Below are 25,988 nucleotides of genomic sequence, written 5' to 3'. Positions count from 1 at the left end.
GGGAAAAGGGGAATGGAGAGTGAAAGCTAATAGTTATGGAGTTTCTTTCAGGGTGATTTTCTGAAATTAGATAGTGGTGATAATTGGACAACTCTGTAAATGTACTAAAAACCACTATACATTCTAAAAGGGTATACATTCTACAAGCATGAATTTTATGGTATGTGAATTATACCTCATATAAAATATACAGAACATCTATATATTATGTATACTATATAAATATTTATGTATTTAATTTATATACTTACATATAATACACAAACATTTATATATTATATATAATATATAACTAATATATTTATAAAGAAACATACAAATATTTATGTATTTATAAAGCTGTTATTAAAAAAAATAGGCCAATACATCTAGCTACCACTTTTGTTTTTGTGGTAATGGTATCTTTTTAATTATTAGACTTGTATATGAAATGAGAATTCACACTGTAGGAAAACCACTGAAGATTATCAATTTAAATACAAATAAAATAACATATTTTCTTTTAAGAGAATAATTACTAATTCTGGTTTTTTACAGTAGAAGAAATGAATTTTCCCTTTGACAGTATGGTTTTATAATGTAGTGACAACTGCTTAACCTAATTACAACATTTGGAATTTCAACCTTAATTTAACTTGCATATTTTCTTTTCTCTGCATGCTGCACTCATAAAGAAGTGACAGCCTAAATGTCAAGTAGAACTTAGAGTATTACATCAGAAGATTTTATGTTTGAGAGGAAATTTATTTCTTTGATATAAGCTTAGGTTTAAAGTATTGATTTGCCCTGAAGGATTTCAATTCCCCACAGAACTATCTCAATGTTTTTCAACCTATTTTTCATTACACCCCCTCCAAGAAATTCTTTTAGACATTCTTTTTCCTAATTGTTCCCTCATTAATTTTAATACTATAGATATACTGTATCTATTTATAAACTCTCTGTATTGTGTATCTATGCTCTATCCATATAAACAAGTAATTTTTTTCACCTGTCAAAACAATTTTTGCCTCCTTTGGAGTGATAGCACCCGTTGAGGATGCATGGTCTACCTTTGAGTTTCACGTATGTATTTGAGTGTACATACTTTATTTTCCTTACTCCAAACAGAATCTAGAGTTTTCAGCAACTCAAATCTAACATTTACTGATTCAAGTAGATAAAATTAAGTTTTTATAAAATTAACTTGCTAAAAATCTCTGTAAAGAATTTTTAGATATGGAAAGTTCAGATAAAGTACTACACAGCTATCAAAATTATTTTTTTGGAGAACATTCATTGACATTGGATCTGCTTATGTTATTAAGTAAGGGAGAAGCAGCATGCAAAACTGTATCAAGAATAGTTTATAAATTTTCTAAAAACACATATATATGTGTGAGTATAAATGACTAGAAAATATGCATTAAAATGTTAATGGTTATCTCCAGATGCATAGGTCATGAAGAATTTTTAGTTTCAACTTTATACAAATCTGTAGTCTGTAAGTTTTCTATTAGGAGATTGCATTACTATTACAGTTGGGGAAAAATGGCTACCAACAAAATATTTATTGAAATTAGCTCATCTCTAGGAAAAGATGTAATAATATCTGTTTTATAATTGTTGAAATAAGATACTTATATAGGCTTTTGGCAAAAGGTTTTGTTTTTGTTTTTATTTATATGCCATAGACAAAGGTACACTATTTCTAGCCCTTGGTCTTGTCAGTATTTTCAATGTTTCTGAGGCCAAAGTATTAATCCTTAACAAAAGACAAGCTGACTATGACCTAGGGTCCTAACAACAACCCTTCTGTAGAACCTACTCATGTATTTCAAGGTGGCAGGGAATCATTCAGCAAGCAAATGTTTAGTGTTGAGCTTATAAGAGAGTGAATCCAGCACACAACTAAAAGTCATTATGCACTTGATTTCAACCATCTAAGTAGTGATTCAGATTTCAGTATCAGCAACTTCGGAGTCTACCGAAGGGAAGATAATTTGAATACATTTGAATAACACACCTTACAGAGTGCTCTTGTTTGATACTTACAACAATCTTGTGTGTCACTTTATAGTATTCCTACTATTTATGGGTACACATGAGGCAAGGGAAAGAGCTGGTACTACAACCCAGGTCTTTGACTCCAAGTTTTGAGTTTTTTCTTTCTTTGGACCATTCTTCCTTGCTGAATGAAGTAAGGGAGTATTTTAAGCATGAATAAAGTAACTGAAGCAATTAACTGTGACTCACAACCTCACCATATGGCTTATTATAAAGCAGAGCTCACACGTACCTCCCTTTCTCCTACAGTCTTGTAGCCTCCTTTGGTCCCCCACAAAGGGCTGTTGGTGGCACAAGGGGAGGTCTACAGGCCCATCAGGAAGGCTTCGTCCAGACGGTGGTCACCGGTGTGGTGAGTTCTGCCTCAGAACAGGATACATTCTTCTCTCCAGTTACCGTCAGGATTTGAAGGAGAACCAGAATGGGGGTGAAGGGCAAGGGAATAAGCCCATATTTTCAGGAGGCCCCTCGCAGACTGGGCTCAGGGAATATATGGCTGGTGTGGAGTCTCCATATGCTAAGAGCTGAGGGGTATCACTGAATGAGGAGGGAACTTAGCAGGGAACATGTGCAGCGCGCACTACTTGACCCATGTCTTTTTGGTTAGTTGCAGTCACCAGCCCAAGCCTGAATGCATTCATGACATAAACCAATCCAGTCTACAGTTTTTCTGATGGCTTAGCTAAACTTTTACTTTAAGAAAAATATATATTCTGTTTCAGTATTTAAGAAGATATATTATTCAATAAAAATCTCTAAATTATATGTGAGCATATAAATTAATAATATAAAACAATTCATTAAAAGAATGAAAATATATCTATTGTCCTTCTAACAGAGCACAAAGATCACAAGTATTTATGATCAGCCTGTCAAATTGGAAATGAGCCATCTTCAAGATTTTTTCCCCTTTTTCTTTTGGCTAATAAAACAACATATCATTCTTTGGATTTTGCTATTGTTATAAATTTAGATTTAAAAAATACACCAGCATTTAAATATACTAGTGCTTAAGTGAATATACATGTATATGTATAATATGTACAACTGACGTATACAATCAACTGATTTTTTACAAAGGTGCCAAAATAATTCATTAGAGAAAACAGCCTTTTAAGCAAATTATGTTGAAACAAGTGAACACCCATACAGAAGAAAGTGAATCTCAACCCTTATCTCACAAAATACAAAAAATAAATAAATAATTCAAAAGGGACCACAGACCTAAATGTAAAAGCTAAAGCTTGAAGAAGGACTCCAGGAGAATATCTTCACAATTTGGGTAGACAAAGATTTCTTAGGAAACACGAAGCTTTAACCATAAAAGAAAAAAAAAAGAGAGAAACTATTATTCATCAGAGTTGAGAACTTTTGCTCCTCAAAAGACACCCAAGAAATACACAGTTAAGCCACAGACTCAGAGAAAACATTAGGATTCCATATATCTGACAAATATCTTGTATCCAAAACATGTAAAAAACTCTTACAACTCAATAATAAGAAGCAACTCAGTGGGGAAAAAATAAACAAAAAACAAGAAAAGCCATTTCAAAAAGAGGTTATATACATGGTCAAAGAACTCAGAAATAAAAGATACTCAACATCATTAGTGATCATGGAAATGCAAATTAAAACCACAATGAGAAAAGACTGACAATACCAAATGTTGGTAAGGATATAGAGAAACTGGTACTCTCATACATTGTCAATAGGTATATAAATGATACAACCACTCTGAAAAATAACTTGTTAGTTTCTTATAAAGTTAAGTATTTACTTACTCTATAACTCAGCAGTTTTACTTCTAGGTATTTATCCAAGAGAAAGGAAAACATATTTCCACAGAAGGAAATATATGATAATGTATGTAGCAGCTTCATTCATATTAGCCAAAAACTGGAAGCAACACAAATGTTCATCACAGATGAGCAAATAAACAAATTGCAGTGTCTTCATGAAATGGAATTCTACTCAGTAATAAAAAGAGCAAAACACAGACACCACAACAAAGTGGATGGATGACTCTCAAAACCATTAAGTGAATGACACAAAAGAATATACACTGTGTAATTCCATTTATATGAAGTTCTAAAACCTGGAAAAAGTATCTATGGTGATAGAAATTAGAATGGTAGTTGCCTAGGACAGGGAGGAGGGGATAAAGTGGGAGGTGGGCTTGTCTTCAAAGAGGCAGGACTCAACTATATTAAGTGATGGAAATAATCAAACATCTAGGTCGGTGGTGATATACATAGGTGTATATTGTTGCCAAATCTCATCAAACAATATACTTCATGCTTTTTATTTGAAGTAAATTATGCCTCAATAAGTTGATTAATAATAATTTTCAAAATACTTTATGTGTTTTTAAAAAATAGAAACAGCATCACTCTATAACTCAAAAACAACACTGTTCCTTCCATAAAAGCAACTGATTTAAGTGAGTCTTTCTGCCTGGGCACATATCAGCATGTAGGATTTTACCTACTTAAGATTGCATGGGTTTAAATCAAACCCATACTCTTGAGACTGTGGGATCTTTGTGTGTGTGTGTGTGTGTGTGTGTGTGTGTGTGTGTGTGTGTGTTTCCTTAAACAACAGATAACCAATTATTGGCCAAAGATATTTATGGACAGTTCTACTAAGAGGGAGATAGTCTACAAATTTTGAGTTTTCAATTTACAATTGAAAATAATTTAATTTCAAGGCCTATGTTTTGTCTGGCTCACAGTAGATTCAACTGTAGGATTCAGCTGTAGGAATAGTAGAATTCATTTGACTATTGAATGAATAATTGAATAAATGAATGAGTGAATATTTATCCTTCACTCACTATAAAATAAAAATTTCTATAAGATGTGCACCAAAACATTGTTCCTGGCCTTAATATCCCTTGCTACATACCATATCTAACCATATAATAAAAATAAAACAATGAAAAACATTTGAAGGTGATCAAAAGGTAATATATATGATTTGAGCAGGAAAAATCAGAGACAGCATATAAGAGAATACTCTCCTTTGCTCATTGTCAGTTGTTTATGCTCAAATGCCTTCTGATTTAAGAAGAAAAAAAATTAATTAATTTTTATAATTTAGAAAACTATAGCATATTATTGTGATTTTGATTCTGGATGGACTGCGGGTGGAGGGGGGGGGCAAAGTACCTGTACAAATTTGAATATGGACCACGGATTAAAAGATAGTTCTGTATCAGTGTTAAATTTCCTGATTTCAGTAATTTTACTGCCCCATTACAGTCCCCATTTCACGAAGAAAGAAAGAAGTTCCTTATTTCCATCAGTGTAGTAAGACGCTGTAGAGTCACTACTTGTTTGGTGAACTAGGGCATATCAAGTAAATTGAGCCTTCTCCTGATGAGCAGAACAGACTTCAAGTCAAGGAAGTTTCTTGAAGGTGGCCTTGGGTCCCCTCCATTTGCCTGTCCTAGTTCCAGACAAAGTCTGCCATATTTTATAAAAAATTCATTAATGCCATGTCTCAGCATCCTGTTACCTGCCATAACTGCATCTGAGAGTGGTTAATGAAATCTGCCCTGAGCCAACAACCAGTTTGCACCCAGCAAGTGGATACCCCCTACAGATTTAACTGAAGCCAGAATGTTATGTAAACTCTCGGTTTTATGAAGTTTTTTAGTGAGAGAACATCTTTCTTTCCCATGTATATTAATCCATGAGGAGAAAAAGTTCGAGGAAAATGTAATTCTAAAATTCAGGATTATGTTTGCTTGGGGTACAAATTAAGAAAAAGAAATATTTAAAGCTTTATAAATATGATCCCCTGAAAAGTCCTCATTAGAAAATCATTATTAGTTCTATAAAATAATAGACATTTCTAGTTGTAAATTATACGCCAGTAGCCTTCAAACTTTTCTTGACCATAATCCACACTACAAAAATAATTTGACCCACAGGCAATCATACCCACACACAACTGAAAAAGAAGTTTACTGCTACTCTAAGATACACTGTTTTCTATTTTATTGTATATTATTCTACATATTATACTTCATCTCAATATTTTGAAATGCTTGCTATAATCCACAACACTTGTTTGACAACCCATTAATATGTCAAGACCTATAGTTTGCAAAAAACTTTTTATTTTTTTGAGAGGGCATTTCTCATATTTACTGATCAAATGGTTGTTAACAACAATAAAATTCTGTATAGGGGGATCAATGCTCAATGCACAGTCATTAAGCCATCTCAAGCCTAGTTCTCTTCAGTCTCCAATCTTCTGAAGCATAACGAACAAGTTCTTACATGGTGAACGAATTCTTACATAGTGAATAAGTTCTTACATGGTGAACAGTACAAGGGCAGTCATCACAGAAACTTTCAGTTTTGATCACACATTATGAACTATAAACAATCAGGTCAAATATGAATATTCGTTTGATTTTTATACTTGATTTATATGTGGATCCCACATTTCTCCCTTAATTATTATTTTTATTTTTAAAAAACTGCTGAAGTGGTAGGTAGATGCAAGATAAAGGTAGAAAACATAGTTTAGTGTTGTAAGAGAGCAATTGTAGATGATCAGGTGTGTGCCTGTAGACTATGTGCTAATCTGAGCTAGACAAGGGCAATAAAACATCCATGGATGCAGAAGATTTCTCTCAACACGGGGGGGGGCGGTGAGGTACTAAGCTTCACCACTGTTGTTCCCCAATTTCTCACCTGATGGCCCCCCTGTGACTGTGCCTCTTCCTCCCTTGAGGAATCTTACCCGTCTCTGGCTAACCAGTCATCTTCCGGGGCCATACAGGGAAATGTAAAGTTGGTAAGTGAGAGAGAAGCCATATTGTTTGAAAAGGTTAGCTTTTTACTTCTTTGCAGATTTATGCCCTGTGGCTTCTATGCCCAGCACTTGTCTCAAGGTATCTTTACCACCTGGAGGAATTATGATACTCGGTAAATTCGATAGGAGGCACGAATTCTATTTAAGGGTTATAATTAGGAAGGAAGAAGAAAAGCTATAGAGGTAGCAGATGGAAGAAAACATGGGAGGATTGATTATTTCTTTGACATATCTTCTTGTAGAGTACCTTAAGTATGTATAGATTTTAAACTAACTTGCGCAGACATATTAACATAATAGGAATACGGTGACATAAACAAAGCAAATCTGTAATTACCAGCCATCTCCAGTGAAGCCAAGAAAACCATTTAGGCACCCTAGGCATTTGTGAAAATTAGTCTATGATATGATGGATATTGTCCAACTGTACTTGAACAGTCTGAGAGAAATCAGACAAATTAAAGCAACCCATTTCTGGGATCTGTTCACATCCCATATGTTCTTTTAACCGTTGATAGTCTATAGTCATGAGATTTTGGAGTGCTACAACTTGCACCCCTCCCAACTCCCGATTGAGTTCCAACAGTACAGATCCAGTCAAATTCATTGTCTCACTGTATGCACATGCCAGCCTAGACATCTCCCTCCTCATTCCAATGGCAAGTCCAAGAGACGGTGGGGTGGACGCAGCCACAACCGCCGCATCGCCTGGATCCCTGTGGAGGCTTTTTGATACTCATCCCCAGGCACCAGTCCTTCAGAGAGTGCTGATGCCGGAAGCTCCTCCTCATATCGTATCTTAGTTCATTTTCTGGGTAGCCAAGCTAGGCCTTGATCTTCTGCATAGAAACAAACAGACCTTTTGCCCACACTTTGACATGCCCTCTATACCACTGTGTAGAACTCATTGGAGGTCACCACACAGGAACTGCTTTTTCTTTTTTTTTTATTAAGAGAAAGGAATATTATCAGAAAAGAGTACCTCCATAGCTGATCATCTGACACCCTTTAAGTGATCAACATTAAGGATATTTAAAGCATGCGTTAATCTTTGAATTACCAATTGTTTTATCCTATCAAGGAGTAATCCCCCTTTTCTTTCTTTCTTTCTTTTTTTTTTAATCTTTAATCTACACTTACATGAAGAATACTATATTTACTATGCTCTCCCCTATATCAGGGCCCCCCTAAAAACCACATTACAGTCACTGTCCATCAGCATAGCAAAATGTAGAATCACTACTTGTCATCTCTGTGTTGTACAGCCCTCCCTCCCCTTTCTCCCTCCCCCCACTATGCATGCTAATCTTAATACCCCGCTTCTTCTTCCCCCCCTTTTCTCCCCCTCCCCACGCATCCTCCCCAGTTCCTTTCCCTTTGGTACCTGTTAGTCCATTTTTGGGATCTGTAATTCCGCTGCTGTTTTGTTCCTTCAGTTTTTCCTTTGTTCTTATACTCCTCAGATGAGTGAAATCATTTGGTATTTCTCTTTCTCCACTTGGCTTATTTCACTGAGCATAATACTCTCCAGCTCCATCCATGTTGCTGCAAATGGTAGGATTTGCCCTTTTCTTATGGCTGAGTAGTATTCCATTGTGCATATGTACCACATCTTCCTTATCCATTCATCTACCAATGGACATTTAGGTTGCTTCCAATTCTTGGCTATTGTATATAGCGCTGCGATAAACATAGGGGTGCATCTGTCTTTCTCAAACTTGATTGCTGCGTTCTTAAGGTAAATTCCTAGGAGTGGAATTCCTGGGTCAAATGGTAGGTCTGTTCTGAGCATTTTGATGAACCTCCATACTGCTTTCCACAATGGTTGAACTAATTTACATTCCCACCAGCAGAGGGTTCCCCTTTCTCCACAGCCTTGCCAACATTTGTTGTTGTCTTTTGGATGGCAGCTATCCTTACTGGTGTGAGGTGATACCTCATTGTAGTTTTAATTTGCATTTCTCTGATAATTAGCGATGTGGAGCATCTTTTCATGTGTCTGTTGGCCATCTGTATTTCTTTTTTGGAGAACTGTCTGTTCGGTTCCTCTGCCCATTTTTTAATTGGGTTATTTGTTTTTTGTTTGTTGAGGCATGTGAGCTCTTTATATATTCTGGATGTCAAGCCTTTATCGGATCTGTCATTTTCAAATATATTCTCCCATACTGTAGGGTTCCTTTTTGTTCTATTGATGGTGTCTTTCGCTGTACAGAAGCTTTTCAGCTTAATATAGTCCCACTTGCTCATTTTTGCTGTTGTTTTCCTTTCCCGGGGAAATATATTCAAGAAGAGGTCACTCATGTTTATGTCTAAGAGGTTTTTGCCTATGTTTTTTTCCAAGAGTTTAATGGTTTCATGACTCACATTCAGGTCTTTGATCCATTTTGAGTTTACTTTTGTGTATGGGGTTAGACAATGGTCCAGTTTCATTCTCCTACATGTAGCTGTCCAGTTTTGCCAGCACCATCTGTTGAAGAGACTGTCATTTTGCCATTGTATGTCCATGGCTCCTTTATCAAATATTAATTGACCATATATGTTTGGGTTAATTTCTGGAGTCTCTAATCTGTTCCACTGGTCTGTGGCTCTGTTCTTGTGCCAGTACCAAATTGTCTTGATTACTATGGCTTTGTAGTAGAGCTTGAAGTTGGGGAGTGAGATCCCCCCTACTTTATTCTTCTTTCTCAGGATTGCTTTGGCTATTCGGGGTCTTTGCTGTTTCCATATGAATTTTTGAATTATTTGTTACAATTCATTGAAGAATGTTGCTGGTAATTTGATAGGGATTGCATCAAATCTGTATATTGCTTTGGGCAGAATGGCCATTTTGACAATATTAATTCTTCCTAGCCATGAGCATGGGATGAGTTTCCATTTGTTAGTGTCCCCTTTAATTTCTCTTAAGAGTGACTTGTAGTTTTCAGAGTATAAGTCTTTCACTTCTTTGGTTAGGTTTATTCCTAGGTATTTTATTCTTTTTGATGCAATTGTGAATGGAATTGTTTTCCTGATTTCTCTTTCTATTGGTTCATTGTTAGTGTATAGGAAAGCTACAGATTTCTGTGTGTTAATTTTGTATCCTGCTACTTTGCTGTATTCTGATATCAGTTCTAGTAGTTTTGGAGTGGAGTCTTTAGGGTTTTTTATGTACAGTATCATATCATCTGCAAATAGTTGCAGTTTAACTTCTTCTTTACCCATCTGGATTCCTTGTATTTCTTTGTTTTGTCTGATTGCCATGGCTAGGACCTCCAGTACTATGTTAAATAACAGTGCGGAGAGTGGGCATCCCTGTCTGGTTCCCGATCTCAGAGGAAATGCTTTCAGCTTCTCGCTGTTCAGTATAATGCTGGCTGTGGGTTTATCATATATGGCCTTTATTATGTTGAGGTACTTGCCCTCTATTCCCATTTTTCTGAGAGTTTTTATCATGAATGGATGTTGAATTTTGTCAAATGCTTTTTCAGCATCTATGGAGATGATCATGTGGTTTTTGTCTTTCTTTTTGTTGATGTGGTGGATTTTTGAATGTTGTACCATCCTTGCATCCCTGGGATGAATCCGACTTGGTCATGGTGTATGATCCTTTTGATATACTGTTGAATTGTGTTTGCTAATATTTTATTGAGTATTTTTGCATCTACATTCATCAGGGATATTGGTCTGTAATTTTCTTTTTTGGTGGGGTCTTTTCCTGGTTTTGGTATTGGGGTGATGTTGGCTTCATAGAATGAGTTTGGGATTATTCTCTCCTCTTCTATTTTTTGGAACACTTTAAGGAGAATGGGTATTATGTCTTCTCTGTGTGTCTGATAAAATTCCAAGGTAAATCCGTCCGGCTTGGGGGTTTTGTTCTTGGGTAGTTTTTTGATTACTGTTTCAATTTCTTTGCTCGTAATTGGTTTGTTTAACTTTTGTGTTTCTTCCTTGGTCAGTCTTGGGAGGTTGTATTTTTCTAGGAAGTTGTCCATTTCTTCTAGGTTTTCCAGCTTGTTGGCATATAGGTTTTCATAGTAGTCTTTAATAATTCTTTGTATTTCTGTGGGGTCTGTCATGATTTTTCCATTCTCATTTCTGATTATGTTACTTGTGTTGATTCTCTTTTTCTCTTAATAAGTTTGGCTAGAGGCTTATCTATTTTGTTAATTTTCTCAAAGAACCAGCTCTTGGTTTCGTTGATTTTTGCTATTGTTTTATTCTTCTCAATTTTGTTTATTTCTTCTCTGATCTTTATTATGTCCCTTCTTCTAATGACTTTAGGCCTCATTTGTTCTTCTTTTTCCAGTTTCAATAGTTGTGATGTTAGACTATTCATTTGGGATTGTTCTTCCTTCTTCAGGTGTGCCTGGATTGCTATATACTTTCCTCTTAAGACTGCTTTCGCTGCATCCCACAGAAGTTGGGGCTTTGTGTTGTTGTTGTCATTTGTTTCTATATATTCCTTGATCTCTATTTTGATTTGTTCATTGATCCATTGATTATTTACAAGCATGTTGTTAAGCCTCCATGTGTTTGTGTGCCTTTTTGTTTTATTTGTAGAATTTATTTCTAGTTTTATACCTTTGTGGTCTGAAATATTGGTTGGTAGAATTTCAATATTTTGGAATTTACTGAGGCTCTTTTTGTGAGCTAGTATGTGGTCTATTCTGGAGAATGTTCCATGTGCACTTGAGAAGAATGTATATCCTGTTGCTTTTGGATGTAGAGTTCTATAGATGTCTGTTAGGTCCATCTGTTCTAGTGTGTTGTTCAATGCCTGTGTGTCCTTACTTATTTTCTGCCTGGTGGATCTATCCTTTGGGGTGAGTGGTGTGTTGAAGTCTCCTAAGATGAATGCATTGTGGTCTATTTCCCTCTTTAGTTCTGTTAGTATTTTTTTCACAAATGCTGGTGCTCCTGTGTTGGGTGCATATATATTTAGAATGGTTATATCCTCTTGTTGGACTGAGCCCTTTATCATTATGTAGTGTCCTTCTTTATCTATTGTTACTTTCTTTGTTTTGAAGTCTATTTTGTCTGATATTAGTACTGCAACCCCTGCTTTCTTCTCACTGTTGTTTGCCTGAAATATGTTTTTCCATCCTTTGACTTTTAGTCTGTGCTTGTCTTTGGGTTTGAGGTGAGTTTCTTGTAAGCAGCATATAGATGGGTCTTGCTTTTTTATCCATTCTATTACTCTGTGTCTTTTGATTGGTGCATTAAGTCCATTTACATTTAGGGTGACTATTGAGAGATATGTACTTATTGCCATTGTAGGCTTTAGATTTGTGGTTACCAAAGGTTCAAGGTCAGCTTCTTTAGTATCTTACTGCCCAGCTTAGCTCGCTTATTGAGCTGTTATATACACTGTCTGGAGATTTTTTTCTTCTCTCCCTTCTTATTCCTCCTCCTCCATTGTTCATATGTTGTATGTTTTGTTCTGTGCTCTTTTTAGGAGTGCTCCCATCTAGAGTAGTCCCTGTAAGATGCCCTGTAGAGGTGGTTTGTGGGAAGCAAATTCCCTTAGCTTTTGCATGTCTGGGAATTGTTTAATCCCGCCATCATATTTAAATGATAGTTGTGCTGGATACAGTATCCTTGGTTCAAGGCCCTTCTGTTTCATTGCATTAAATATATCATGCCATTCTCTTCTGGCCTGTAGGGTTTCTGTTGAGAAGTCTGATGTTAGCCTGATGGGTTTTCCTTTATAGGTGACCTTTTTCTCTCTAGCTGCCTTTAAAACTCTTTCCTTGTCCTTGATCCTTGCCATTTTAATTACTATGTGTCTTGGTGTTGTCTTCCTTGGATCCTTTCTGTTGGGGGTTCTGTGTATTTCCATGGTCTGTTCGATTATTTCGTCCTCCAGTTTGGGGAAGTTTTCAGCAATTATTTCTTCAAAGAGACTTTCTATCTCTTTTCCTCTTTCTTCTTCTTCTGGTACCCCTATAATACGAGTATTATTCCTTTTGGATTGGTCACATAGTTCTCTTAGTGTTGTTTTGTTCCTGGAGATCCTTTTATCTCTCTCTATGTCAGCTTCTATACGTTTCTGTTCTCTGGTTTCTATTCCTTCAATGGCCTCTTGCATCTTATCCATTCTGCTTATAAATCCTTCCAGGGATTGTTTCACTTCTGTGATCTCCTTCCTGACATCTGTGATCTCCCTCCAGACTTCATCCCATTGCTCTTGCATTTTTCTCTGCATCTCCGTCAGCATGTTCATGATTTTTATTTTGAATTCTTTTTCAGGAGGACTGGTTAGGTCTGTCTCCTTCTCAGGTGTTGTCTCTGTGATCTTTGTCTGCCTGTAGTTTTGCCTTTTCATGGTGATAGAGATAGTGTGTAGAGCTGGTACAAGTGACCACTGGAAGAGCTTTCCTTCTTGTTGGTTTGTGGCCTTCCTCTCCTGGGAGTATAGCAACCTCTAGTCGCTTATGCTTGGCAGCTGTGCGCAGACAGGGCTTCTGCTACCTGCCCGGTTGCTATGGAGTTTATATCCGCTGTTGCTGTGGGCGTGGCCTCGCGGGGGCTGCTCCTCCAAAATGGTGGAGCCCCATTGGATGGGGAGTGCCCGGGAGGCTATTTATCCCTGTAGTGGGCCTCTGTGCTCCCTGTTGCCCAGGTGGTTAGAGTGCCCAGAGATCCCCAGATTCCCTGCCTCTGGGCTAAGTGTCCTGCCCTGCCCCTTTAAGACTTCCAAAAAACACTCTCCAAACCAAAACAACAACAGCAACAACGAAAGAGGGGAAAAAAAAAAGGGAAAAAAAACGTGCAATTTTCTTTGTCCTCAGGTGACGGTCTCAGGCTTGCTGCCTTGTTTTCCTAGTATTGGGGTCCCTGTCCCTTTAAGGCTTCCAAAAAGCACTCACCAAAAAAAAAAGGGAGAAACGTGTGATATTGTTTGTCCTCAGGCGCCGGTCTCAGGCACCCGCTCACCGGCCTTACTGCTCTGTTTCCCTGGTATTGGGGTCCCTGTCCCTTTAAGGCTTCCAAAAAACACTCACCAAAAAAAAAGAAAAAAACCGCTCTGGTTTCTTTCCACCTGCCGGGAGCTGGGGGGAGGGGTGCTCGGGTCCCACCGGGCTGGGGCTTGTATCTTACCCCCTTCGCGAGGCACTGGGTTCTCGCAGGTGTGGATGTGGTCTAGATGTTGTCCTGTGTCCTCTGGTCTCTATTTTAGGAAGTTGTCTTTGTTATATTTTCATAATTCTATGTGATTTTGGGAGGAGAGTTCCTCTGCTCTACTCACGCTGCCATCTTGGCTCCCGTCCAAAAAACTTTTAAAGTAAAAGAGGAAAAGGGGGAGAACGGAGGAAGTTTGATTGATTGATCAATTGATTAGTTGACTGACTTAGGAAAGAGCAAAAGAAACATAAGATATCCAAGAAATCAGGGGCAAGGATGGAAAGCATCAGATATGGGCAGAAGAGTGAGAGAAAGGAGATTCCAGTTCCTAGAGCCTGTCCTGCCAGGCCAAGGCCTGCCGATTCTAAAGTGTGCTTCTCTCATCCCAAAAGACACTCGGTCCTCCAGCCTTTCCTCTTCCCAGCATCCCTGACTCTACCATTCTGCTGCCTTCTCCCTCTGTCATCTGAAGGACACTGTTTGCTTTCAGATTACAAAATTCTCTCGTGCGGGAGCTCACTGGCTTCCTCACCTCTGATCCTCTTTCTCCATCCTTCTACTAATGGCTCCTCCTTTTTCCCCTCTCCCTTGGGTGTATAACCTCTTTGCCTGATTTCAATTCTTCTTTCTCTCCTTGTTGTGCCTCTTCCCAGTACCTGCCATCACAAGATAAGTGTAAAACACTATGCTGGGCTTAAAAAATCAAGTGCCGAGCATTAGGAAGGGTGTGCTGTTCAGGTGAAAAAAATTACAGGGCAGTGTTCTCAAACTCAGAGAGCTCCTAGACCTTGGAGAAAACCTCTGAAGACTATCACGGTGGCTTGGCTTCCACTTTAAGACACACTGGTCTGGGAGTTCTGTTGTCTGTGATTGGGAGAGAGCTGATGTGATCCTATGAAGCAGTAGTGGATGAATGTGATCTTTAAGAGAAAGGACAAACAGCTGGAGGAGGTACTGCAAAAAGCAACTTAAGGAAGGACAAACTATGTGAGGATATGCCGGGGAGAGACTGGGTGAGAGCAGAGGTCTGCCGGCAGGAAGCCCAGTGAGCAGACTGGGTCGGTGCCCAACCCTGGATCTAAATTACTTAGAGGAAGAGAAAGGAGAAAAGAGAGGGGAAGTGTTAGCAAAGAAGAACCTTAAATTAGTGGCTTGGCATCCTTCTCCTGGACCAGCTTTTGTAAATCTGCAGCAGCATGGAATCTAGCTGAAGCTGCTCTGGAGGGGACCCTGAACCACCCTTACTAGCTCTTGTACACTCTGAGCAGGCAGACAAACATTAAGTTACTCCAAGGGGAGAAAACCTAAGAGTGCTTTTGATGATGCAGAGTGAAGCCTGGTTCACATTCAGCCAGGAACCACTTGCCAGCCTTGGCTGCTAGTCCATTTTCTTCGTCCCTAAGACAGGAAATTATGTGAGGCCCAAAATACGCTCCCCTGCAACTCTGTGACCAAGTGCAGCTGTACAGAATTTCCAGCATCCAGGCTCCACACACGAATGTTTGTGCACTGCCAACACATTTGTTGAGCATTTACTCTGTGCGAGATGCAGTGTTAGGTCTGTGTTCAGCCTAGTGTGTGAGCAGGCAGCAAGCAGAGGGTATGCTGGTCGTGTGCTGCCACAGGTGTGTGGCCCCGCTGACTTCTCGTCAAATCCCCTGAGCACTGCCTCTTGCCTACATCAGTTCTCCCATCTCCTCCTCAGGTCCCAGGAGGACTCCTTCTGCCCCCAGCCCTAGGCCCCAGAACCACCTTCTGCTAATTCGAGGCACTCAATATTGGCAGGAATTCTGACTTGTCAATGTGTGTGTGGGTGTTTGTTTCAGAAGCCCAAGAATAGCAGGTAACAAGTGATGATTAAACACGGCTTTGCACAAGATGTGCAAGGTGTTCATGGTCCATGAAGGACGGTCCTGGACATTCTCTTTTTCCTGAGCTTGATCTCTTGCCTTGATCCTGGTTTAACAGGCTGTAAATAATAGGCTTTCTTAACAAAGAAGGAAAGAAAAAGAGAGAGAAGGAAGATTGTAAAACCCAAAGAAAGAAAAAGAAGTTCCTTATTTCCTTAAGTGGGAAACACTTTTTTTCCCCTCATGCCTGGCAGAGGAAGTATGGTTGTAAATGGTGCTGGTGCTAAACCGGATTCATTTTCCATTCAAGGGGAAAAGTAAGCAACTTGGGTTAAAGGAGGCAAATTGCATGGCCCTGTTACTTAGCACGTTGGGAGTGACAGCCAGGGCAGCTATTGCAGCGCCAGTGGGGAGTTCTCTCTTCTTCCCCAAGCCCGCCCACGGGCTGCCCAGCAACCACCCACAGGGCTGAGAACACTTCCCACAGTAACTGGTCCTGAATTTTAATTTTTGTGCTGATGCTGAAGTGGGTTTAATAAATAAATGTTATCTCCGTGAAACATTATTCATTTTGACTAATAAGCAACGTGTAGAAGATTATAGGATGACAAATAGCATGGTAGATGAAATTTGGTTAAAGTCTCTTTTTCGGAAGATTTTCATTAAAAAATATGAAAAGTCAGGGTAGGATTAAGGAAAAATTAATAAAATGGTCATAGGAAGGTGATAATGGGAGATGAATTTAACCAAAAAAAAATTCCTAACATCTATAATAATATAAAGAATAAAAATGTTAATTTTGTCCCTTAATTGGAATAGCTTTTCAAAAATAAGAAGTGACACTGAATGTCGCATGCATACAAGGATCTGGGATGGCCACAGCCCACCCTAGCCTGGTCACTTGTGGTTCAAATGACAATTTACATGCACAGGAGAAAAAAGGGGACAGGCTGAGCTGTAGTTTCCACCTTAAGATGGAGTTGCTGCTTTGTGTTTTGAATAAAAGAGTTTGAAAGAAATATGTCATAAGTAACTCCTTACAGTCTCTATTGCCCTTTAGTCACAACTTCACGGTGTCCTTTATTCACAGTGTTCCTATTTTGGGGGCTGGCAATGATCATTTGTACCATTTCTGAAAACCATCCTTTAGCTCATCCTGGAGATAAAAGCAAAGAGCAGCATACCTCCTATCAGTTTGACATGTAGTAAGATTTTTTTGCCTGCAAACTTAAATTCCTACCTAAAAACACTCTTTTAAATATTCACCTAAACAAAAAAAGGACTCAGGGTTCAAATTCTGGTTCTCCCACTTGTCAGCTGTGGGACCCAATTATTTCTTCATTGGTAACAGGGCTACCATTAATAATCACCTCATTAAGAATTGTAGGCTAAGTGGGACTGCCTAGCACAATGCTCTCATATGGTAAGTACTCAATTTCAGCCACTCTTATTATTGGCCATATAGAGTAGTATTATGAATGCAACAGAGGCTGTGACATGCTGTGCAGATCCCCCTGAGAATGAAGGAGTTACTCTCCTAGCTCCTGGGAATGCTGCCCCAAGACCATCTTTGCTGTAAGCCCTTTTTGAGGATTGCCTTGCCTGAAGAACACTGCCTAGCCTAAGATCACGCATCCTTCCAGGGGCAGCCTCAAAACAGTGAGTGTCCCCCTGGGGCCATAAAGCTCCAGCCCCTTCACTCCAGCCTTGGCTGCTCAGGAAGGCCATGCCCACTCCAGAGTTCCCCAGGGAAGTGGCCTGTATATCACAGCTCAGCTGCTCCCTCTGCTAGTTCTACTTCTGCTCTTCCTTTTTGCAGCTGTTGATTTCCCTAATAAACATCCACATGCCAAGCTCCATCTTGGAGCTGGCTTCCTGGGGAGCCAACCTGTAAGGGGACACTTAGGAATGTATCTAAGAGGACTGTTAGTGGTCATGGTATAACTGTGTGTGAAAGGAAGAAAAGAGGATGCTCCCCAGTTCAACCTACAGGATGATCTCAACTCTGACCAAGCATATTTATGTGAGCGTGTATGATTGGAAAACTGGAAAGTACACCACGATTAGTACAGTTTCTTCCTGGGTGGCAAGATTAGAGATAATTTTTATTTTCTTTATACTTTCCTGTGCTTTCCAAATTTCCTACAAGGAACAACTTATTTTGGGGGGAATGGGGAGATGATGGGTCTCCCAAGGTCTGAGCCCCATCCTCTACTTCTCCAAAGTAGTTCAGCTTTCAGATAGTCATGAATGAGAATGGGTTGATCTAAAATACTCCTCACCACCATAACTAATCAGCTCACCCCCAAGCTCCAATGGCTGGAACCTGTAGTTCTCAAGCTTTGGTTAAGGAACCTTTTCTCCAACACAAGTTTACCCAGGTACTTGATATATAAGCAACTAAGACCAGGTCTTCTCTGATAGAAGATGAGACTGGAACCAGGTACGGGAGGAGGAGGGAGATGGACACCTCTGCTCCTTGGTCAGGTCTCTGAAATGGCACTCTGCAAACCCTGAGCTGGTTAGATTCTTAAATGCCACAGAGCCCTTACCTTCCACCCTGATGATGTGATCTGAAGGGCAAGACTTAAACCCTGACTTCAACTGGGTTGGAAAATATGAGAAAGAAGCAGTTAAGGAGTGGCAAATCTCTTGTTACTGTAAATGGTGCAGCAGGAGTCCAGAAAAAGAAGGCATGACTTCAGGGTGGAATAATCAGAAAGGGCTTTGTGGAGGAAGTAGATCTTGGCTGTGTCCTGAAGAATGAGCACCATTTAGCAGAACAGAGGAAAACCGTAAGGTCATCCAGATAAGTTCTCTTAACCTCAGTAACTTTAAAGAGCAGACTTATGCAAGAGAGCGTGACTCTACTGTCAAGTGGCCACAGAACAGGGGGAAGGGAGCCTTGGATCTGTCAGTCCAATAGAGCACTTCTTCCCTCTGGGGACTAAGGATGCACCATTGCACAGGAAAATGAGAAAATATGGTTGACTCAACTTGGTGGACAAGATTTTTGGAGCAAAACCAAGCAGCGGAGTTTAGACTTCCTGTTCCCTGAGGGTTCTTGATGAGTGGAAGGCGGTCTATTAAATAGCTTTGTCTGGCCATGAGACATAGGGTGAGGCACAGAAGGGAGAACCAGCTGGCAGGCAGCCAGGGAAGAGGCTGTGGCCTTCACCTTAGGGTGCCATGGTCCAGCCTGGAGGGGTGGGGGGACATGCTGGCAGCAGGTAACATGTTGAACTTGAGTGCAAAGACACTGATTTTCTCACACTTATAAACATTAATCATACCACATACAAATGGTGTTGCCCCCACCTGGAAAATTTTCTTTAATACTGTTATATGTCTTACCTTCCAATGTTCCACTAATGGTCCCACTGCTAAGGAGTTAAGAGGCAGGGACCAGTGAGGGGTGAGTCAGAAACCTGAATGTATGGTTTGGTCTGGGGCTGGACCCTCCTTGGTTCTGCCTCATTGAGCAAATAAGACCTTTAACAATTCTTCCTAGAGTGATCTGGAATAACCCCTAGAACTTCCCTCATTTTATGACACTCAACACATGATGTAGTGGAGAGATAGTGGGTGCCATAAAATTATATATAGGGTAGAAGCCACAGGGCATAAATCTGCAAAGAAGTAAAAAGCTAACCTTTTCAAACAATATGGCTTCTCTCTCACTTACCAACTTTACATTTCCCTGTATGGCCCCGGAAGATGACTGGTTAGCCAGAGACGGGTAAGATTCCTCAAGGGAGGAACAACCTAAGACAGGCATAGTCGCAGGGGAGCCATCAGGTGAGAAATTGGGGATCAACAGAGGTGAGGCTCAGAACCTCATCCCCCCTGCTTTGAGAGAAATCTTCTGCATCCGTGGATGTTTAGCTGCCCTTGTCTAGCCTGGATTAATACTTAGTCCATAGGCACACACCTGATCATCTACATTTGCCCTCTTACAGCACTAAACTATGTTTTCTACCTTTATCTTGCATCTACCTACCACTTCAGCATTTTATTAAAAATAAAAATAAGAATAATTATAAAGGGAGAAATGTGGGATCAACATATAAATCAAGTATAAAAATCAAACGAATATTCATATTTGACCTGATTGTTTATAGTTCATAATGCGTGATCAAAACCGAAAGTTTCTGTGATGAATGCCCTTGTACTGTTCACCATGTAAGAATTTATTCACTATGTAAAAATTCGTTCACCATGTAAGAACTTGTTCGTTATGCTTCAGAAGATTGGAGACTGACGAGAATTAGGCTTGAGATGGATTAATGATTGTACATTGAGCATTGACCCCCCTATACTGAATTTTATTGTTGTTAACAACCATTTGATCAATAAATATGAGAGATGCCCTCTCAGAAAAAAATTATATATAGGGTCATCCAATCCCACATATGCTTCATTCATTACATTAGAATCAAATGCATTTCTTGATGGCTTACTACTTACTAGGTAGTTTGGGCAACATCTCACTTAATCCTCTGTGTGCTATATAGGGTAGGTATTTGTATCCCTATTTTGCAGACTGCTGGCATATTGCGGGCATTCATCACTATTCACCAACATGATTGAACATTTTCTCAGGATTTTTATAACAAACAAGTGAATCCTTCTCTTAACCTCAGTAACTTTAAAGAGCAGACTTACCCAAGAGAGCTTGACTCTACTGTTAACTGTAGGATAGCTGTTCACTCACTGGGCACTTTTTGCATGCATGGTACTAAGCTAGGGCCTCCGGAGAGGAAAGCAAAGCCTGATAGATGCAGTCACTAGCCCAGATTGCTTGCTCTGGAGGCAGGTAAACACTCAATGCAGAAAAGAACATTAAACAGCATTTCAGGGAGGTTATGTGATAGCATCTGATGAAGTTACACCTAGGAGTTGCCTCCCAAATTCCAAATCAATAGATATTCCCGTAACTCCAAACATCCAAAGCAGGTGAGCCATCTTTGTTTACATTTATTCCACTTTTCATCCCTGCTCAGTCAAAACCTATAAAGTTTTCCTTTTTATCACCTCTCTTTCCATTTCCCCTTTCACTGACCTATTTCAGGCCCTTCTTATTTCTTGCCTGGATTTTTCCTATAACCTCTGGGCTGTCACCCAGCAAGGACAGCTGGCTCCTCCAGTCTAGCTTTTAATCCCTGCCAGACTCACATTGGCAAAACACTACTTGAATGAGTGTGCTCTTCTGCTCACAACCCTTCTGTGACTCCCACTATCCATAGGATAAAGTTTAATCATCTTAGCTGGCCTTCAAGTCCTTCCAAAATCTGACACCAGCCCATTTCCAATTTGACTGACTACTAATATTTCATTTTGCCTCGAGTACCTGCTGCTGTCTTCCCAGAATGCTGCTCCCATTTCTGTTTCTTTGGCTCAGGTCCAATCGTGCTTCCTGTTGTGTCAAAGTTAAGCATCATGTCTTCCATCAAACCCACTCGGTACTCATTGCATTTTGTCAGTTTTTTGCACATGCCTCCTTGGACTGCTACTAAATGTTCTTCATGTATTTAGTATCCACCCAAATCAATGGCAAGCAATTTAGGATCAGTGACTACATCCACCAGACTTTGTTATCATCCCCAGAGCCCCTAGTCTGGAGCTATACATAGAATAAGTGTCTAGTTATTTAATAACTGTTGAACAAAAAAAAGTAGAGTCAAATTTTATAGTCTAAAAGTAAACTTACCCTTTACATTTCCTAATTTTTGCATTCATTTCTGCAACATCCTCATTGCATGAGTTCTAGGTTTTGCCATCTCTGGGTATCTCAATTATAATCTGCAACCCTCAAGTGAAACACTTATGCTCAAGTCAGAGCTGCCCAGTAGAATGTTTTATATCTGTATCTGTGCTGTCCAATTTGCTAACTCCTAGCTTTATGTGGTTATTAAGTATTTAATATGAAATGAAATTTTTTAGATTTTATTGCATTTTATTTAATATAAATAGCCACAAGTGGCTAGTGTATGTTGTATTAGGCAGTGAAGCTCTAAGTATTCACAGGCAAAGGAGAAAAGAAGATAGATGGCATTAGCCCCAGGGCTTTTCAGTAAACACTCTAAACTATAAGCAACCCACAACAGTATTGAGTGGTGATGTTATGAGGTCCTGGCCCTTCTCATTCATACATCACACAGTTTCAGTGAGGTCTATATAGGTTGGCTGGCTGTTAACCAAATATTCCTGTTTTTATGGTTCACTGGAATTCCAGAAGCCCAGCTCAGGTGATCTCCTAAGGAGGCAGAATAATGTTCTCCTACACCACACCTCCAATAAGTAGAGGTGATCTCATGAAACCAGCTCACACACTGGGGTGCCACTTGAAGTACTCTGCCAAGATCTCTAGTTCTGTCTTTTTCTGTGATTTGCTATTTTAGTTTCAAGGAAACACTTTAAGAAAAGTAATACAATTACCTGTCATTATATGTTACTAGAGAGCAGACATGGCAAAAATAAACGACTTTCACTCAGAAGCTCTACCTTAGACAAATACGTCCATTCCCCCAAACTATACCTGTTAATATGTGGTCAAGTTGGCTATTGGTAACTTCCACTCTTAACAAAAATAACAGGTAATAGTTAGTGAATATTTACACTTGCTGGAAACAGGTTATGTGCATTATGTTATGTGAAGGTCACCACAACTCTTTGAGGGTGGTACTACTGTCATCCCCACTTTACAGATGAGGAAATCGTGGCCCAGAAAGGTCACAAGACACAGCCAATACATGGCACAGCGGGGATTTGCCCCTAGCATTCTGACTCCAGGGCCTGTGCTCCACCCACTCTGCTCTTCTGCTGAGCCCAATCTCAGGTATTAGTATTCATTCACTCATTCATTTCAAACTCAAGCCATAAGGAGCACAAGCTGCTCCTGTGTATCAGGCCCTGTGCTAGCTGAGGAGAAGAAAACCCTCACCTGCCTTGGGGAGCTGTAGACTTGGACTTGAAGAACTCAGCCTTAGTGACTGGTCATCCTCTACTGGACTTGCTCCAAGGACCTTATCACCTACAAGGTGGGAAAGGATTACTAAGGTAGCAAGGCTATCAGGCAGAAGGACACATGTGAGGTGAGCCTTATCCTCAAAATACCAAGTTTGGAGTGAGTCTTCAAAGAATCAAAACCCTAATAGAATGAAAAGGCAAGCCCAGGGTTTCAGGGCTACCCAGCGAAAGCTCAGCCTCTCTCAACGTCCAACCTCTGCGCTTCTGCAGAGGCGCGCTTGGGATGCTCCCTCTCTTAGGAACATCCCTTCTCACCCCTCTAACCTGGCTAGCTCCTCCTGAGACACCACTTGGGATTCTGCCGCTTAAAGTGTGGACCTCAGACCAGCAGCAGCAGCTCCCGGGAGCTTGTTAGAAACGCCGACTGTCAGGCTCCACTCTGGACCTGCTGAATACAAACCTGCCCTGCAGCACGATCCCCAGGTGATTCACACTCCCGGTAAAGTCTGATGGGTACCAAGGTAAGACACAGCTCGGGCCTGTCCCTTCCTCTGCCCCGGGCTTGGGTAGATTCTTCTCCACGGGGTGCCCACGGTCTGCTGGTCTCCAGGCCGCCACTGAGGCTTGCTGGCTCGCTGCCTCCTCTCTGGGTTCTGGGAGGCCAGCTGCGGTGTCTTATTTCTCTTGCTTCTCGGAGCCTGTAACACACTGGGCAAGCATCAGCTGAAGGAATGGTGAGTGGCTCGGAAGAAATGTGAAAGTGCCCAGGAACGTCCACGCAGTGCGGCCGGGAGCCCTTCGGGAGCCGGTACTCGGCGTCTTTCCCGCCCAGCTGCTGGCCCCTGGCCCAGCGGGGGCCGACCCCCAAACTCCCTGCTTCTGCCTTCGTGCCGGAGCCAGGTCCGGGGCTCTCTGAGCCTTCGGATTTTGGCCGCCTCGTCGCAGACCCCAGCAGGAGAGCTCCAGCAAACGGGCGGGCCCTCTGCCGCTGAGCACAGCCACCCCCGCGTGAGCCGGGCGCTGCCTGGGGGCCCAACCCGATCTGGCCTCCTACCCATTAGGGGCTGCCCCGTGCCTGGGATGCCAGGCCGTTCCCCTGCTGCTCGGGGTCCTGCAGGCGCTCAGGGCTCACCTTGCTCTGGGCGCAGCTTCAGAACCTCAGAGTCAGTAGATGCAGAGCCACCTCAAAGTCAACTCCAGCTTAGATCTCAGAGATCCTGCAAACAGCAGCCTGGGGGCTCTGAGCTGTTTCTTGTTTCTTCTCGGAGAGTGACTGTCCCTAATTAGCCACCAGGCTGACTTGTAGAAGCATCTCTACTCTTAGAGAACAAGGACAAGAGGCTTTACTCCTTAAGAGAGTCTTTTGTTTGTAAATAGTTTTTAAATTTTGTTAAAGCATTTTCAGCAGCTACAGGAGGTTGCATAATGCTCAAGGCTTTGCCAACCTCGCTTTGATACTTTTTTCCCTTGCAACACGGGCAACCACACCACAAGCACCACGTGGCTCTCTCCTGCAGCTGCCGGCAGACAGGCCTCCGGTTTCCCTCTGGCCACCACGCTTTGCAGTTTTCCCCTTTCTTGTTTAAATTACGGAGCTGTCAGAACTAAAAGGACTGGGGAAAAAAAGATAGAATTACCCGCTTATAGAAAGAAATTAGTAAAACAAATTGCTTTTCCGTTTTCTAAACGTCTAGAAGTATTTTTTATGCAACACTTCTACAGTTTCATTGTAAAAACTATTTTTTTTTTCTGTGGGTGCATTGTCTTGCTAGTCAAAGTTGTATTTGAGAAGTGTAAGTTACCTGTAATGCCCCCAATACAGGGAGAAATTCCTCACTAAGCAACCACAGCCCTGGAAAGGTGATGTGTAGAAGGTGCTGGGAGATGATCTGCCATCCATTCCCCAGGCCCTACTTCCACTTCAGGAACTCTGTGATAATACAAAGCTACACATTCTACAGTTTGGAATTTTGGTCCCTACTCCTAACATGGGTAGGTTTATTGTATTTATATGATTGGGCTAAAACTATAAGCAATTTTGTATACTAATGATTACTTTTATTTTGCTTAAGAGAATATCAAGAGTATTCTCCCATGTTAATATTTTTTTCACTTTTCTAATTTGTCAAATAGACTTAAATGAGATAATAAATTGTTGGAAGTTAGGAGGGTTACTGATGTGTCATAATAAGGTTTAAATGGAATAATATATACTCGGAGTGCTTAGCCTGGGGGCCTGCATATAGTAATTTCTTCATAAATTATAGGTATGGTCATAGATTATTACTAAAGTCTCATTTTAATGCAACCATAATATTTCATTCTAAGTAGCATATTTAACCATCCATTTGTTGTACTGAGCTTATTTCTAATTCTTCCTATTTAAAATTATAACTCTACAACAGCTATTTTTGAACATAACTCTTTGTTCACTTTTTAAAAATTATTTCTTTAAAATGGATGACTACATAGCATGATAATGACCACTTTAAAGGTTTCTTTATTATATATTGGCAAATAACTTTCCAGTGATGGTACCAAATCTCTCATCAGCCCGGTGTAATAACCCATCTTTCTGCATCCTCACTAACAGTACGTTCTCTTGTGTTTAAATGCCATTTTGATAGGTGAAAATTTGACTTCATTGTTCTTCAATTTTGCATTTTTTAATTGCCAATGAAATTGAAATGCTTTTTCATATTCATTAGCCATTTGTGTTACCTCTTCTATGAATTAGCTCTTCAAGATTCTTATAGTAAAACATATTTTATCAATCAAATGCTCAATCCAAATGGTTTGGGTTTTCTTTTGTGTGGTGGTATTTCTGTATCAAAACTCAAAATATCACTTCCTACGCATAGCTAGAAAGGCAAACAGTGAGACCATTTGGGATTTTATTAAAGATAGCTTTAAATTTAATCACATAACTGATAAATATTTGGCAAAGGCCCACTATGTATACCTACACAGTAATCTTTAACACAGATTCTGTCCAGGAGTAATGGGAGAGAAAGGGGTGGGCAACAGCCAGAGCGTAGGTAGCTGGACACAGCTGGCGGCCCGTCTTACCTGTGCTCTGTACTCCACCCCGAGTGAACATCTGAGCCTGGGCCTGGCAGACACACTCAGAACCAGAGGCTAATCCATCTGAGGGGTGGTGACATGACACAGCTTAACACACAGGCAGGGCTG

General features: G+C 40.3%; 1 long non-coding RNA gene across 1 annotated transcript; it reads right to left on the bottom strand.

Moving 5' to 3' along the window:
• Positions 1 to 437: 437 nt before the first annotated feature.
• On the bottom strand, positions 438 to 25,988 carry LOC140846636 (uncharacterized). The gene is made up of 4 exons (XR_012125970.1): positions 25,866 to 25,988; positions 23,929 to 24,409; positions 23,257 to 23,494; positions 438 to 3,358 (listed from the first exon to the last, which is right to left on the bottom strand). It is a non-coding gene; the product is annotated as an uncharacterized lncRNA (long non-coding RNA).

This window comes from Manis javanica, chromosome 15 (genome assembly GCF_040802235.1).
Source record: "Manis javanica isolate MJ-LG chromosome 15, MJ_LKY, whole genome shotgun sequence".
In the NCBI taxonomy this organism is placed as follows: domain Eukaryota; kingdom Metazoa; phylum Chordata; class Mammalia; order Pholidota; family Manidae; genus Manis; species Manis javanica.
Note: the sequence above shows the minus strand (reverse complement) of the source record. Positions and strands in the feature narration are given on the sequence as shown.